Source organism: Leptonychotes weddellii, chromosome 9 (genome assembly GCF_054177405.1).
Source record: "Leptonychotes weddellii isolate Sample4059 chromosome 9, ASM5417740v2, whole genome shotgun sequence".
NCBI lineage: Eukaryota > Metazoa > Chordata > Mammalia > Carnivora > Phocidae > Leptonychotes > Leptonychotes weddellii.
Window position 1 is genome coordinate 26,281,465 of NC_138377.1, and position 18,054 is coordinate 26,299,518.

Consider the following 18,054-nt stretch of genomic DNA (forward strand, 5'->3'; position numbering starts at 1 on the left):
ATTTCTCTTCTCCTGCTGGGTTTAGGCTTTATTTGCTGTTCTTTCTCCAGCTCCTTTAGGTGTAGGGTTAGGTTGTGTACTTGAGACCTTTCTTGTTTCTTGAGAAAGGCTTGTATTGCTATATATTAAGGGAAGTTTTAAGTGCGGCTATATACTGTGACTCTGTAGATTGTTACTTATTGATATTTTGGGGTCATTTCAGTCATTGCCCAGAGTAGTCAAGCTCTGGCCAGTTGAAGATAGTCTGTCCTTGAGTAGACAAGGGACAGGGGGCATCTGTTAGAGAGTCAAGAAGAGGGCATTTCTGTATTTTTCATCTGAAACATTTTCCGCATATTTTTCCAAGTTTCGAGGACTATTTATTTCTTGGTAAAGATATACCATCCTTGCTTTACAAAGGATTTTGTGTGAAAGGTTTTAGGCAAGTCAGATTTTTGAAAATCACATTGCTAAAAATTCAAAATTGGGTCTGTTATTTTAAGGAACCCTCTTATTAATTTTCCAGCATTATGAATACTTTTTCATCACAGGAACAAAAGGTGGCTCCTAATTTGCCTGATTCTAAGTTTGATTTTGGCCACAGGTTTCCAAAGTACTGGTCATAACTTGCATTATGATCATGTCATGTAGGACTATGCTCTGTGTTTAGTCCACTCAAAACCTGTGGAAACTGAGGCAGAGACTATCTGAGAAACTGAGTCTTCTTAGAGAAATAAGAGCTTCCCAATACACACCCAGAGTTTAAAACTATATTCACAATTTCTACCAATTACATCAAATCTTGCCTCTTCTATGTTAGAACAGCTCTTTCTTAATTCCTACATGTTAAGCTGTTGAATACTACAGATTTAAACTAAGAAAAATGGGTGTGTTATAATAAAAAAGAACCCTAGCCCTATGATCATAAATTTTGAGATTTAGAATGAAGTCTTGTTTATCGTTTTAAAGATGAGAGATTTATAAGTGGCTTGCCCTCAGTCACATTGTTAATTAGTAACCTAACTAGAAAATGTTTGGTCTTTCATTCCATTTCATTGTTTTTCTACATGTCAATTTCTACCATAAACAAAAGAAAGATTCTTATGAAATGTACAAGTTGAACAGAAGGATAAACTAGAACCCACAGTACTGGCCCGATTCAACTTCAGGTCAGAGAAGATGAAACTATGGTTCATAACAAACACAGTGATGTCTCTGTACTGATTGAAGAGCCTCAGCCCTGGACCAAGTTTCCTAGAGAATTGGTAACAAGGGCATATCAATTTCACCAGGTAAAGGTAGGAACACTTAATGAAATCCAAGAAAGTTAGAAAGTAAGCATCCTGGATTTGAATGCGGCTCAACATTCTTGCCGTGTGGCCTTGGACAAGTAAATTTAATCTGAGCTCATTTCCCAGCCCCACAGATCTCTTTTAAGCAGAGCAGGCAGATCTCCACAATTGTGCCAAGGACCCCTGTTGTTTTGGCTACAGACTAAGGGATGAGACATCCAAAGCTAAGGTAAGGCAACACTGGCTTAAAAGTGGACTGGTTCGCACTCTGCCAAAGGTTATTCCAATTTGGCTAGTGACTACCTGACTCACTCATACACCTCCCCCGCCAACTCAAGCAGCTCGACTTTAATGCCTAGAGAATCAAGAGGCTAACAGAAGCCGAGAGACCCATCATAATATTGGAAAGTATTGGTCCCAGCTCTGAGCAAGCAATGATTTCATGATGTTGTTGACCACTTATCTTCCGTACAATAAAGTATATTCTAGTTTAGGGTTTCTCAATCTTGGCACTATTGATATTTTGGGCTGGGTAATTTTTTATTGTGGAGAGTTACCCTGTGTATTACAGGATGATTAGCAGCATCCTTGGCTTTTACCCACTAAATGTCAGTAACACCCTGCCCCCAGGTTTTGACACTGAAAAACAGGTCCAGACGTTGCAAAATGTCCCCTGGGGTATTGGGGGCAAAAATAGCTCCCAGTTAAGATCCATCTTTCCAGATTAAGGCACTGTCGTGGGTACTGAGAACACAAAGACAAAGATACAGTCCCAGTCCTTGAAAAGGTCCAGTAGCGTGAGAAAGCCCGACATGAATACATGTGACACTATGGATGGGCAATGTCACCAGCACACTCCAGGCAGAGAGACCATGAGCAAAGCCTCAGAAGGACAAAAGAGCTCGATTCTCCTGAAGATCAGTCAGTGACTCAAGGGGGCTGCCCTGCTGCCCAGTGCGTCCATGAGCAAGAAGAGAGTAATAAACTCCCACTACCTCCCACCTTCTCCTGGAATGATATTCTTAAGGGAGCAGCATGTGGCACTCCTCTGGCGACCACTGTGGAGTTGAACTGTACATCTGTGTAGGTGAGCCTCTAGGCTATTCAACAATAGGTGTGCCTTGAGAGCTGACATTCTACCAGGGTAGACAGGCTTATAATGGAAGCCACCAGAGCCTTCTCCTCTGCCTTACTTCCATCTAGCATTAAAGTGGCTAAGTGAGACAAGCCCCCCATGGCTATGGACTGGAGCACCGTTTATCAATCGTTTGGCAATACAAACAGAGGAAGCATGGTATGTGAAATGTGTTTGCCAGGTCTGGTCTCACTGTGGGAAAATTTAAAAAGCTGAGTCAGAAGCTCTACAGTGCTGTCAAGTTAATGTTTCTCAGCAACAGTGAAGTTTTTGAGCTAGTAGCAGGGAGTTGGGGGTGGTGGTGAGTCAGTGTTGATGCTGTGTTGGTCAAGAGCATACATGGGTCTGAGGGAGGGGGATATGGTGAAAAGTAGTGGACCAGGGATTCAGGAAACCCAAGCTCCAGACCCTGGTCTCCCTCATAACTGGCTACGGGGACTGGGCAACTTGCCCTCTAAGGACTTTGGTAACTCAGCTTCTGTTAGCTAAGCTATAATATATGCAGCAAAATGCATACTTCTTTGGGGTTTTGTTTGATGAGTTTTGACAATTGAATACACAAACGTAACCATCACACAAAACAAGCTGCAGGGCATTTCCAAACCCCAGGAAGTTCCCTTGTGCTCCTTTTGAATCCATCCTCTTTCCTGCCACCCAGGCAACCACTTTCTAATTTCTTTCCCCATAGGGTACTTTTACAACGTCTTGGATGTCACATAAATGGAATTAGAGGATGTGTATTCTTTGACGTCACAGTTCTTTCACTTAATGCTTCTGAGATTCATCTGTGCTGTTACGTGTATCCGGAGGGCGCTCCTTTTACTGTTGCGTAGTATTCCCCATTGTGTGAGTACACCACCGTTTGCCTATCTATTATTCTCCTGTTGATTGACATTTGGGTTGGGTCCAGTTTTTAGCTATTATAAATAAGGCTGCTAGTAACATTGTCATACACGTCTTTTCGTAAACATGTTTTAATTTCTTTTGAGTAACTTCGTCTTTAAAACAGCAGGTTTTCTCTGCAGGTACCTTGGGGATTGCTACAAGGGTAAAGGGAAGAGAATGGAGCAAATGCAAGACTCTTCCCATCATTTTTCCACCAGAACCGCTCTTCCATCATAGATGATAAGGCATTTGTCAAGATGTCATGTGAAGGGAGGGTTTCACACAATATCTGAAAGCCACCTCAATAGGTACTTGCTAATGTCCCTTCTAGCTCTAAGAATCTATGATTCTTTAATGGTTTCAAGGAAAATATTTCACAGTTAATACTTAAATTATGTCCTCTAAATTTTCCACGACAATCTCCTATTCAAATTCCTGCAACGGATCTTGCATTGCATGGAAAATACAATCCAAATTCATCAGTGAGGGCTTTATAAACATTCTCCCAGTCAGTTTGGATATTTTTCAAGGATTATCTCCAATGCTTCACTTTCCTCACTGTTCCAGTCACAGGACTCTGTTGTCCTCACAAAACACAGCTGGTAATAACCAGCTCTGTACCTTTACCCTAGCTATTTCTGCTACCAGAATATTCTTGTTGACCTCACTTGCCAAGGTCCCATCCTTTGCTTTTAAACCAGATTGAAATCTACACTCTTCTACAAACCTGGGATATTTTTCTGAGTCTGTGAGAACACATATCCGTGCATACAGTATCATAGCGACGTGTGCATGTACCTAGATGTTCACTTCTAAATCGCAAGAGCCAGAGACTGTCTCCTTCCCTCCCTCTCTCTTTTGATTCATGTATAACACCAAGAATAGTCCTTTTTCATACAAGGCTAAAATCAATACTGGCTGAATGTGATTTGTGAGTATGTATGACTGTTATTTTCCTAAATCTTTAAGCCAAGTGAAAATGCAGGCTCTTCACAGAAAGAGCAAAACCTAAAGGAACCTTCACTTGCAAGCTTACCTTGCTCAATGACCTTTCAAATGCATGGTCAATTTTGTAAATCTTACCTCCCACAAAACTACCACTGGCACAAATGGCCCATAGAAAACTACTGCTGATTTTCTTTCAGGACAACTGGGGTGTGATTTCCTGTCAAAGCCCAGTAATATCTTTAAAAAAAAAAAAAAAAAAAAAAAGCTTCCCAAGTGCTTACAGTGCTCATTTTTGCCCCATGGTCTAAGGCAACTGCTATCTGGCACTGTGTTAAAAAGCTCAGTCTGACTCCTATTTACTGATTCTTCGCCTCAAGCGTTTCCTTCCTTAGCTTCAGATGCTGTTCCTTCCCTTCCTTTTTACATCTACTCAGGAAAACTGAAAGAAAGCCATTTGTATTCCTTAAACTACCCCTCAAAATCAATCTCATTACTCTTTAGAATTAGTTTGCATCGACCATAAATCCTCCAACTTTTATGTGTCCTGGAAACCTTACAACATAACAGAAAAATAGATAAAATCCATCAAGAAAACATGCATAGAAGGAAAAGAATGGATTAATGTCTTTTGGAAGATTCCACTGAAACCTATGCCAAATAATAAAATTTGGAAAAGGACTAAGCTGTAGAGAAGCATTCTGGAGGATCGATTTTTTCCCCCAAGTAACTCTTTAAGCACCAAAACCACTCCATTTTACCCCCTATCATTTCAAATTAAAGAGTAACTAAACTTGATCTTAGCCAAAAGGCCGAGAAGCGATAAAAGAGTAACTAAAAAGTACAACAATTTCCTGCATTGCTAAGTAGGCTGTGTTAAAAGAAGTTAATTTTATCTTGAGGTCTCAGGATCTTCATTAGGCAATCCATTGATACGCTGGCTGGTCACACAAAGAATGCCTGAGGAGGACTTGGGTATGGCAGTGTCTGGAGCTATTAACCCTGTGCTGACCATAGGAAGATATTTGTGAATCCTGGCTCTGCTGTCCTGATCGCTGGCTGTCAGATGCCACCTCTCACCACTGCCTGTAGCCGGGCTCTTCTTGATCTCTACTTTACAACCAGGTGTATTCAAATGGTGTCCAAAATGAAAGTAAATCATTTTTCCAGGAAAAACAGAATGTCTCTTCAATGAGTAAGGAGCATGAATATTCATGCTTGTGTAATTCAAATATAAATGGGAGCATAAAACCAGTAAAGAGTAAAACCTCATGAGGGTACGGGGTGTGTGTGGGAGCGGAAGGGAGTAGAGGGAGAGAAATGACCCAGAGAGTAAAGGTGTTCTGATAAAAATGAAAATAATACTATGGGCAGTCATCAGGCAGGAGACTTGCATATTTCACGCAAACTTTAAATCTACGGAGGTCCGTCCACTACAGCCTTAGTCAGAAGCTAATGTTCACCAAAGGCTGCAGAAGGCATGTTTTTATTATTTTTTTTTAAAAAATTTTTATTATGTTATATTAGTCGCCATACAGTACTTCATTAGTCTTTGATGTAGGCTGTTTTTTCTTTGTTGTTGTTGTTGTTTTTAAAGATTTTATTTACTTATCTGACAGAGAGAGACACAGCGAGAGAGGGAATACAAGCAGGGGGAGTGGGAGAGGGAGAAGCAGGCTTCCCACAGAGCAGGGAGCCCGATGCGGGGCTCAATCCCAGGACCCTGGGATCATGACTTGAGCCAAAGGCAGACGCTTAACGACTGAGCCACTCAGGTACCCCATGATGTAGGCTGTTTTTAAAAGGGGGGTGAGGATGGGGCCTGGCACTTGTAGCAAGGACCAGAAACAGAAGTAACCAGCATTTAAGAAATACTAATGATCAAAGTGGCCATATTTTCAAGTCTAATTTCCATCACTGGCAGGCACAGAGACTCAAAACTCTCTATCATTAGCTGACCAGTCTGTTAGATGGAAACAGCCAGCTGTGGGGGTTATCACGGGTCCCTACAGGTCACTGGGCAGAGAAAGCAGGGTGCCCAGCACTGCAGGACAACAAGGCATCTGTCCACCTACCATACAGCAATAGCATGGTCCTTCTACGGAATAATTCTTATCACTCCCCCGATCAAATCTCTCCCATGACTTCCCAGAGTAACCAGGGTTAAATGCAGACTCTGCATCATGACCCCTGTAGCAGAGCCCCCCAGGTCAAGGCCCCATGTGCTCCAAGTCCCGTGGCATTTCTGCTCTCCAACATCCCAAGCTTGCCCTCACCCAGGGCCTGGGTGCTGGCTCTTCCTCCTGCTAGAAGTATTTTGACCCCAGATCTCTGAAGAGTTACCTGCATCTCCAATGCCAATCCTCCATAAGGCCTTTCTTAACTACCCTGAACATGGCCATGTAATAGTCTTAGTGGTACCTATTAGCTTCTGAAAGGATCGCAGTGGGACTTATTATCTGTCTTTTGCTCTAAAACAGTAGTTCTCAACTGGGGGTATTTTGCCCTCTAGGGGACATTTGGCAATGTCTAAAGAGGTTTTTGGTTGTCTCTACTGGGAGAGGAGGGAGGAAGGCCTCCTGGCATCTAGTGGGTACTAGCAATGCTGTCAGATGTTCTACAATGCACAGAACCATCCCACAGCCAAGAAGGGTCCAGCCAGGATGTCAACAGTGCCTTGGCTGAGTGACCTGGAATGGAATGGAAGCTCCTCGGGGCTGCTACCAGTCCATAAACTGCTGTATCCCCTGTGGCTTCAGCACTACCTGAAACACAGTAGGTGCCCAATCAACGTTCGTAAGCCTACTGAGCTACTCTCGTTCCCGGGATTCGCTGATGAGGACTGTGTGGGTCATTGCCAGGCCATATTATATCAAGAGCTGTAGACTGTAGCACATATGTATGTATAATATTCATATCCATTTATGTTTACATATCTCCCCAGCAGATATAAGTACAGTGTGCTACCCTCTGTTACTGGTTATTCTCAGATAATCCTTTTGATGTCATTACAAATTTGAGAGTGAAAAGATTCCTATCAGGCAAACAGCTCCTTAACAGGAAGTCCACAACTGATGTTTGCATCTGAGCACCCAGCGCCGGAATGAGGCAAACTAGGTAAATAGTGGCCCTTATAAAATGGTGAGCCAACAAGGATTATTCCAGTCTGTGTGGGCCATGTGTGAAAAATGGGCTTAGTGCGATCAAGGGTGGTGGGTCTCCATGGTGCTGCCGCAGCTAAGCGGGAACCTTTTCCCACACTTGCCTCTCCTGTGATGCTCTGGGTTAGTGGGGATGCCACGAGGCATTCTGGGTGAGACAGGAAGAAGGAAGTGGAGCAGCACCTGTTGTCCTTCTGTGCTGGACAGGTCCGTGCAGGGCACTAGCACTTTGTCGTCGTTTACGGCTGGCCACCTCGCTGTCAAGAGTCAGCAAATGGGCCTGTGCAGCCCTTTCTGGAATGCCTCCTTCACCTCCTCTGACTCCCGGCCGGGTGCACGCTCAGTTCCGTGATGAAGGTCAGGGAACTGCTCCTGGAGGTCGACCCTATCATGGACCATGTTTGACGGCAGCAAGAGACCAACACGGCTTCCAGTCCATGCACGTGGACGCCAGCTCATCCTCATGGGTTCCACTTCATCTTTGCCTCCTCGACTTCACGTACATCTTTCCTCCCCACTGCCTGCCCCACCGACCCCGGGCCCCAGGATCAGTCACAGATGCAACAATCTTCCGCTGACTGTTTAACCAGATCCCACAACCACATAAGGGAAATCCAGACAATAAATCCTAGTGGCTCTGCTTTTCTGATCAAACTCTGACTGAGACACTTAGGATGATGCTTTGGTGGCCTTCCCACATCCTTCTGTATTCTGAGACATGCTCCATGTCGACAAGATTGCCACATAGTTGAGGTCCAGGTAGATGGGATCTTATTAGAAGGAAATGGATTTTAGCGTGTTGATACAGTCAGCTTTGACTCCAAATAATTAGAAAATGACTTACTAAATCAGATAAAGTAGTCATACGTATATAGTGCCTATGGTTATTCTTTCCACCTCTTTAAATGTCATTGGAATCGATTTTGATGAAACTAACCAGATGCATGGCTTTTTGTGTCATCTGATGATTTCATTTCCCTTTATCGAAATCACTTGTGCCACAGCATAATCGCCCTCCCACTCAGACGTTTGGTGAGGAACCCTCGGATCAATTGGCACACATGGCTTGCAATGTTTAATGACTGTCACCCAAGTAATTAAACTCACTGGGAACAAGAGCAGGAGGTAAGATGGAGGCTCTGTGTGCCCCGATCCTCCAGAAATAATCTTTATTCTGTGCCTGTAACTCTGTGCATTTACATCTTTTGCCTTTGTCTTGATAACCTCCTCATGGAGTCCATTTTAATAAACATTCTGCTCGGTAACTCCTGCACCATTTTTCCGACAATGAAACAGAACACTGCTGGTGTTGTGTTCCAAGGCAGACTGTTCATCATTTGGCCTCTTATCCATTTTTCTTGAACTGCATTACAAAGATTACAGAATTAAATGACCTTAGCCAAATCTGATAGTTTATGAAGGCAAATTAGCCAGCCTCGGGTCAGAAGGTACAAACCACCTAGGAATAGCTTTCAGCAGGTAAAGGCTTAGAGCTCAGATGCGCGGCTGACACTGACGGCCCAGGAGCTGGTGGCAGACGAGAGCTGGATCTATAGACCGATCTAATACGAATGCTGGGGACAGCGGGGATCAGAGGGCGAGGTGAAGCACAGAAGAAAGCTTCCAGCTACAAGGAGGATGGAAGCTGATGAGGTTGGTAGGCAGGGGCACGTCTGTATCTTGTAACTCTCTTATACACACACACACACGAGCCCACGTGCACACACTTAAACATCAACCTACCTGAGTAAGCACCGAAAAGATGAGGACACCGGCCACACCCCAAACTGGCCACCACTCACGACAACATTCCTTGGGCCTGATTCTCTCTGCGTACAAAGCTCCTGTCTTTTATTGCACCGCCACCGTCCATGGAGCTTACGGGTACACGTGGCTTGAAGCACTTCAACAGCCTTCCAATTCAAACAATGCAGGGATACTACGACTTGTAAAAGTAGCTGTGATAGGTTGTATTATTGGCCCCAACTTTTCACGCCTCCCTGCATCCGTGTCTTGCCACAGCCCCATAAATGAGCAGTGAACCACCCCGCCCCCTGACTTCGGGCTTGGCTCCGGGACTGGCTTTGGAAGTGACAGCCTGCCGGTTCCAAGCCAGAGCCTAGGAGATGTGAAGAGCATGCCCTGGCTAGTCCACGGGTCCAAGGAGGAGGAGAGGCCAATGGAAGAAAGCCACCCCAGCCGAACCACACCACCTGCAATAAGCTGCAGAGTGCTCGGATGCTGCCCCCGGAAGTACAGCAGCCTGGCAGAGCTGACCCAGACTCCCGCCAACCTGCCCCCGCACAGTAATAACCAAGTTTGGGAGTGGTCACACAGAAATACCAAACTGTTAGAATGCCAGAACATCTTTACAAACAAAACCTATAAATCAATCAGAAAAAGTGGATCTGTTCTATTTGAGGCAGGACGTAGGTCCTTGAGCCCCTCACCCCCCTCATCATGACAGCATCTGAGGCACCTCCACATACCACAGTTGGAAAGCAATTTCTCTAACAGAAAGAGCACTGGATCAGGAAATAGAAGTCTTGAGTTTGAATCTACTCGATGTCACTCAACCACCTTCGAGATTCAGTTCCTACCCATGTGAGGAAAAAGAGAATAATAATGCATGATGCTTGGTCAACCATCTCTGAAGTTGATTAGATAAGGATATGTGTAAAATACAGGGTACACTGATAGAAAGATCACTGTCATCATCACCACCCTCTCCCACTGTAATCATCCACATGGTAGGGTAGACTTGCCAGAGCCATGCCCTTCACCAGGACTGGAAGCAAGAAGTGGGTGTGTTTGGGGGGTTGACAGAGGGTATGGCTAGTAGCTTCCAACAGTCCCTCCCAAGACCCCCACGAACTTCAGATGAAAAGTAGGACAACACATAATTATTTTCTACAATTTGTTAAGAGTGTATGACAAATTATGGATATAAAGTGTTCTTATCCTTTTGTGTGTTTTCTTATGCTCAAGGCAACAAGAAATGATCTACAGAGTTTAGGCTTTGGTGAAGCAAGAGAGACACACACAGATGAAGGACTCTCTGTCTGGAGTTGTTCTCGATGTCAAGAGCCCATATGTGCCAACAGGCACTAAAGCAAAGCAGATAAGACCACGGCTTTGGAAACAGACCAGTCTGGGGAAGGCCTGGAGCTACTTACTAGTTGAGCAACCTGGCTGGCAAGGCTTTTATTTTCTGTCAACCTCAGTTTCTTTATCTGAAAACGGTGGCTATATTATCTATGCATCGGATTACTGGAAGGATTAACTGAAATAATGTCTATAAAATGATTAGTGCCGTTTCTAAGAACCCAGTAAACAATTACCGTTGTAATTATCAATGGATGAGGGACTATTTTATGCCTCAGAGGACCTCCTCAGAGAACCATCATGATTGCTATGACATGACAGGCCTTCTAATTAAGAGCCTGGGCTTTGGAGATTGATGAATGAAGCTTAGCATCCTGCACTACTGCCACTCAGCTGCTTGGTGACCTTGCACATAGTGCAGAACGTCTTAACTCCTGGAGTAGAAGCCAGGTCCTTGCCCTGGAAGACTTGACAGCCAGCCTTGTAGGGGCGTACGTATCAAGACAGATGATCAAAACCACCGCCAATGGGCAACATGAAAGAAACGCAAGCACAAGTGCTATAGGAACAAAAAGAGGGAGCAGCTAGTGAGCAGCCATGATATGTGTTGGAGAGGGTGTATGTGAGACTACCAGGATGGCCTCTCAGCCCATCTGTGGCTGGGAGCGCAAACACTCCTCGCCAATCAACATGGTAAATGCCACCATCTGCCCAGCATGACAAGTACCATCAGAATAAACCTCATGTATTTTACAGCCACATTTCTCTAAGACCCAGAGCCCTGCCAGTGGATTCTGGCCTCCCAGAGTGATTATACCAAAGAGACAAACAGCATCATAGCCAAGGAGGAGGCCACAACTGAGAGACTACCCATAGACAGGGACCCATCCAGCTCCTTTGATGTTTGTAGTTAAGAAACATCCTGGACATGGATTAAAATCTACCAGATCGCCAGCTGAAGTCTGCCAATTTTTATGGGCATACATTGATTTAGGCAAATAGTCTGTCTGCTCCTTTGAGGCTCCCTTTTTGAGTCCACACTGAATGGCTCTTTGAAGCTCCCTTGAGCTCCATGCCCCCCATGGATGCTGCTGGCCACACACATACAAACAGGTCCTCCTCAGGCCTCTTGATCTGCAGAGGTGGTACCCTCTGGCAGGAAAAGGCATTTTATCAAAACCCTGTTGGGAGTGTCATGCATAATACATAACAGCAATGCCCTAGAAATTTTAACATGCTTATGTGGCTCTGTTACTCAAGTTATATTTTAAAGAGATAAATGTGGACAGAGTAGATGACCCATCCTGTCTTCCCAATTGAGATGTGTACACACTAATGTGTAAGTGGCAAATTATACAGAAACACTGTGAATTCTACAGGGAGGTTTACTAATTAAGCGTTAATTACCACTTCCCTTCCACATGGCATGGCCATTCACCAGTTAAATTTGTTTCTGGTCATCCTGGAAGGATAACAGCAAGAACATCCCTCCACTTCCGAGATAGTGTCTGTCAGCACTTCCGTGCCTTTTTTCCACATAAGGAGAGCTGGATATAATTTACTTTAGCTAAAAAGAATCGATTTCTTTTTACAGTAACTGTGGAAAAGAAAATGTTGTTCACTAAAAGCAAAGGGGGCAGAGAGAGGTAGGATGGAAGGAAGACAAGGGTCATAGACCATTACCAACTGAGGCCCTTCTCTCAACCAGCTTTAGTGAGGCAAGATTAGAGTGTCTTCAAAGTCAGGCTGGAGTTGGGGTTTGATCTGGGGAACTATGAGGAGGCGTCAATGGTGCTAGGTAGGAAGGTGACCTAGTGAAAGTAGAGTCTTCGGGCCTGGGTTGGTTAGTGTGTTCAACGGATTTGAGAAAGATAAAGGTCAAGACAGGGAGACAAGTGAAGAAGCTAGTGGACTTGATAAGCCCCTGCAAAGATGAAGGCCTGGCAAAGTGTGGGCCATGCCTCCTGGCCCCAGCCTCACACAGTCCTTGTGGCAATGATCTGGGCCAATGGAGATAAAGAATCAGCAAAAAGCTCTTTTGCCTTCAGCATTTCTGGTTTTAGTTACTGCTTATTCTACAGCCCTAGATATCCAAAGCAACAGGTTATAAAGAGTTCGGGTAGAAATTTTACATAGAAAATGGCACAAGGATGTACAGGTTGGCATGAGTAGGGAAGATATGCTGGATCCACACTCTGGTTGCCAATGAACTGACTGCTAAAGAGGGTGGGAGATGGAAAGGTGAGAGACAGGAGAACAAACAGTGGCTCCTACGAGGTTGTTAGACAGGACAGACTTACTACCAAGATAGTCAATCAGGATACCCTCTCACCTCCTCTCCGCGTGCATCTGCTCATAGTGGGGCAGAGAGGGGAGGGTATTGGGGCACACAGACCATGGTGGCCGCAGTGATAGAAGAGAAACACCAAGAATAAGAGAGGGTCTATTTCCACAGATCCACAGTTTACTAGCAGGGTAATTTGGGGCAACATACTCTAAGTTGTTTTAAGATTCCTCACGAGTGAACTTGGGATGATGATAACACTTGGCCAGGGGGTGAGCATTACGTAAGAACATGCTGCCGAGCAGCCAACAAGGTCTGCAGTACAGCAAGCCACTCACTGAACGGCCACAGCCAGGTGAGTGTGCGAGCCTGAACAAAAGAATGTCACAGGGATAGCTGTAACACTCATTGTCAAGGAAGGAGAACTCACAATCTTCTTCAAAAAATAGCATACATTCCACATCAGCAAGTTTTATTTTTGGCTAATAAATCCATCTTCTTACTATTTGGTGATGAGGTAAAACGTGGTAGCAGGAGGAATCTTGGATTGGAGTCAAGCAAACACAGGCTTGAGGTCTAATTCTCAAAGCACCTGTGTGGTATTGGGCTACTCACTTTCCTTCACCGCGTCAGCTCAGGTCCTCTCGAGTGAAGCTGGTAGCTAACAGCACGGTGAGGTGGGCCAGATGGGCAAGGAGCAGCACAGTCTTAAAGCGCTTAACAAAGTATCTGTCCATTGCAAAGTGGTGGTAGCTTCATAGTTTTGGGGGGTCTCCTGGAATCCCCACATATAAACATATGTAATTAAATAGAAAAATTTAAAAATACATAAATAATATTTACAACAAAACTAGGTGATAAGATACCCTCCCCCCACCCCCCAAACAGCAAAATTCAAGCAGGTAAGGACAAACCACCAACAGCTACATGACTAGTCAACTCCTGCTCCCAGGACAGAGCCTCACGCTGGAGAGAATCTCCTGAGAGAAAAATCAAAATTGAGCAAAACAGGAATAACAAAGATGAAACAGCAGAAGATCCAGGTAACAGTGGGGAAGGAAAAGAATAGTAGGAAATTTCAGACAGTAAGTTTTTTTTTGTTTTTTAACACTACATGAATAGAAGAGGGAGTTCTGTGAAGTTAGAAAAAACTATCTGAACCAAGTCTCTTGGTAAAACATCAGGAAAATGAGCAACAGAAAAGCACTGAGATCAAATTCTACCCAATATTACTATAAGAACAAGAGAAAAGGGAATAAAATAACGTCTCCACAGATAATAAAAGCACACCGAGGAAAACAGCCTCAAAAATCAGATCACAACTCTAATATACAATTTCTAAATGTGCCAAAAGACGCAGAAAAAATATACTAAAGAAACAAGAATAAATAAGAACTAAAAGAAAGTCAGAAATGAGGTGACAGAACTTGAGGGAATTTGAAATTTTAGAAATAAAGTCTTAACTAGAAGGAACTTAAGAGTGAATTAAAATGATAATAATACCTTGAGATAATGAAGAAAATGTTACAAGGAAAAATGATAAATTTTTGAAGACAAGCAAATAAGATGCAACATAATAAAATAACAGGAGACTCTGAAAGGGGAAAGAAAACCTAGAACAAGGGAACATAATGCATACAAAGAAAAAATACTTTGATAAAGGAAACTTTCCTAAAATACAAAAATTTAGAAACTGCATGTTAACATGTAGTTAAAAAAGAAACTACACATGTGAGAATAATGACCCAGAACTACCAACACCAGACATACACTACCAAAATTTCAAGACTTTAAAGAAAGGAAAAAACACACCAAAAACTCCCCCCAAAAACCAACCTCTGGGGTTCTAGGCAAAAAGAGAACATGACTTACAAGAGAAAGAATACTGGATTATCAGAATGTATGGCAATGTTTTATGCCAGAAGACAATTGAGGAACACATCTAGGTACTCAAGGAAAGAAAATAAAAGCCAAGCATGTTCTATCCATTAAAACTGGATATATCTCCTTTCTTCCACCTTAAGAATCTTGGTTCTCAACGGCACAGAGGATGCTAGATTCAAATATTTCATAATTACTCATTTGCTCTATTCCACATTATACCCACACTATTCTTACTACCACCACCAATTATGATCACTAAAAAGACTTTAAAATTTTTTGTGCACATGTTAGTTCAATTTTCCCTATACTTTATGGTTACACCAAATCTGTGTTATCAGATAATAGTTATTTACATGCTATACTTTCTCTCATTTACCCCTCATTTAATGTGAACTCTTAGTTTTATATATTTAATGCTTACCACCATCTCTATATCAGTGGTTCTCTAGTCTCTTGGTTGTCTGAAACTCATTCTCTAGTAGATTCCTTAGGAAGAAAGGAGATATAGATGCCATAGAAAAGAAGAAAAACTCTGTAGTCCTAAATTGTAAACATTAGGATAAATTTGTGAAGTATTTTAACTTTATTTATATTTACATACATATTTAATTATAATATATATAAAGTCGGGGCGCCTGGGTGGCTCAGTCATTAAGCGTCTGCCTTTGGTTCAGGTCGTGATCCCAGGGTCCTGGGATCGAGCCCCGCATCAGGCTCCCTGCTCGGCGGGAAGCCTGCTTCTCCCTCTCCCACTCCCCTTGCTTGTGTTCCCTCTCTCGCTGTGTCTCTCTCTGTCAAATAAATAAATAAAATCTTAAAAAATATATATATATAAAGTCACTATATCTATATGTAGGTAGAAAAAGACATGTAGATAAAAATATTTCCTAGCTCCATCAACTGAAAAGATGCAGGAAAAAAAAACAAAGCCAGTAGCCATAAGTGCCTAGTTTATGGTCTTATTTATCATTTTCCCATTAAAAGGGAGGTTTCTTGGAGAAATGGCTGATTACTGGTCGAGGGTAAGCAATGTACCAGATGAGCATGGAACAAAGAAGGAAGAAGTCAGAGAACTGGAGTCAGACCAAGAGGAATCAAGAGGCAAGCCAAAGAAGCTCCCATTGGCCAAAGGATAGGACAGTTTGAGCTTTAAGAAGGGTAAGGTTTGCCAATATTCGATAGCCTTCCAGTATGTTTAAGTCTAGTAGCTCATAAGGGCATTTGAAAAAAAAATAATTGGTCATTTTCTGAACATGACAGGGAAATAATTCACCATCTTGAAAACTAGATAAATAAAAGGAAAGCTGAGCATTTGATCTGCTTTTCATGTATGACTCTATCACTGGGGAGCCATATACTGATAAACCTTTATTCTACAAAAACTATTCCAGCTAATAAGTAAAAGTGAAAATGAAATGACAGAATATTGCCAATATACGCCTCCCAACAGATCCACGTATCGAACAACTATGCTTGATAACATCAAAAAACTATAAAACTAGATATCCTATGCCTCCTGATGAAAGAACCCAATACCACCTATAGTCTTGGCAAAAGGATCAAGCTTGGCTTTGATAAAGCCCCCATATCCAGCTGCCAATATGCAGGAACTGTAGAGGATCACATGGAACGGCACCATGAGGATGCAATTGCAAAATCTGCACTCTGGGGAATTCAACAAGTCAAACATCTAGGTTTTTTTGTTTTTGTTTTTGTTTTATTACTCAAAAAAGCTTCATTTTTTTATTTAGCTTTCTGACTCTGTGCTTGGGCCTTCAACACTTTCACAACAATTTTCTGCTCCTCAATAAGGAAAGCATGCTTGATCCTGTCACGAACACACTTAGCACACATGGAACCACCACAGGCCCTGCTGGCGTGTTTCTTCGTTTTGGACAACCTCATAAAGACTTTAGGTCTCACAGCACGAACTCCTCGAAGTCAGCCTGGGCACACGCCACATGCAGATTTCGGTGCTTTCCCAACCTTCTTGGTATAAAGGTAAATGATTCTATTACCAGGGATTCGGGACAGCCTAGTTTTGGTAGAGGCTGTATTATAGGACAGCCTACCACGGTAGGTCAAACGCTGGACAATTCTGAACGTCTATGGACGCCGTCCCCGGAAGAGAAACATCTAGGTTCTTTAACAGATACATTGCATGAAAAAGAAAGCAACAGTGGGGAGGGGGCAATAGATGGAGAGACAAAAAGTTACCACAAACAGGAAAGACTAAACTATAGTATCTGGGGATGTATGATTCAGTAATAAAACTATAAAGAGACAAGGAAGCAATTACTGTGAAACTCAAGATAGTGGATTCTTCAGAAGGAGGAAGGAGCTGTGGTTGGAAAGAGGGACATAGGTCGGGTTTCTGACTTGACTGGCAAAGTTCTAGTTCTTGACCTGGGTGGTAGTTACAAAAATGTCCACCTTACCATAGTTCACTAAGCTAGAGGTTGTTAAACTCCAGCATGCCTGGGAATCCTTTGAAGGGTCTGTTAAAACAGAGGCCCCACCTCCACAGTTTATGATTTAAAATCTACACAGAAGCTCAAACATGTGTATTTCTAGCAAGTTCTAAGACAATGCTGGTGCTGCTAATCTGGAGACCACACCTCAAGAATCTTTGCAGTAAGCTATCCTTAATTTGTCTGTTTTTTGTTTTATTTTGTTTTGCTTTGAGTCTGTGTCTTATTTTTCAATAAAAAGGTTAAATGGATGGATGGATGGATGGATGGATGGATGGATGGATGGATGGATGGATAGATGGGTGGACGGACAGATGGAGGGGCAGGTGGGCTCAGTGGGTGGGTGGAAAGATAGGCAGACTGACAAACAGAACTAGGAAAAAAAATCATATCAAACCATGGGAAGATTGCCTTACCACGTATATGTTATATACCTGGTCCCTCTTTACTCAATGATGTGCTATCCAACGTATTCATACGTTTGCTAGGTATCCCTCTGTAACCTCTGGAGCTTTCTCTCCCAGTCATTATCTGAGAGTTTCCCAATCCAAAAGAGACACTGGAACGTACTTGGAACCCAGGTCAGAGACAACTTATAATGGTTTATTTTATTTTATTTATTTATTTTTTATTATGTTATGTTAATCACCATACATTACATCATTAGTTTTTGATGTAGTGTTCCACGATTCATTGTTTGCATATAACACCCAATGTTCCATGCAGAACGTGCCCTCCTTAATACCCATCACCAGGCTAACCCATCCCCCCACCCCCCTTCCCTCTAGAACCCTCAGTTTGTTTTTCAGAGTCCATAGTCTCTCATGGTTCGTCTTCCCCTCTGATTTCCCCCCTTCATTCTTCCCCTCCTGCTATCTTCTTCCTTCTTTTTTTTTTTAACATACAATGTATT

At 42.9% G+C, this 18,054-nt stretch overlaps 1 protein-coding gene and 1 pseudogene across 1 annotated transcript in view; both read right to left on the reverse strand.

Moving 5' to 3' along the window:
• RGS6 (regulator of G protein signaling 6) overlaps positions 1-18,054 on the reverse strand; it is a 491,338-nt gene that overhangs the window by 317,513 nt on the left and 155,771 nt on the right. The window lies entirely within an intron of this gene.
• LOC102726472 (large ribosomal subunit protein eL34-like) overlaps positions 16,400-18,054 on the reverse strand; it is a 74,406-nt pseudogene continuing 72,751 nt past the window's right edge.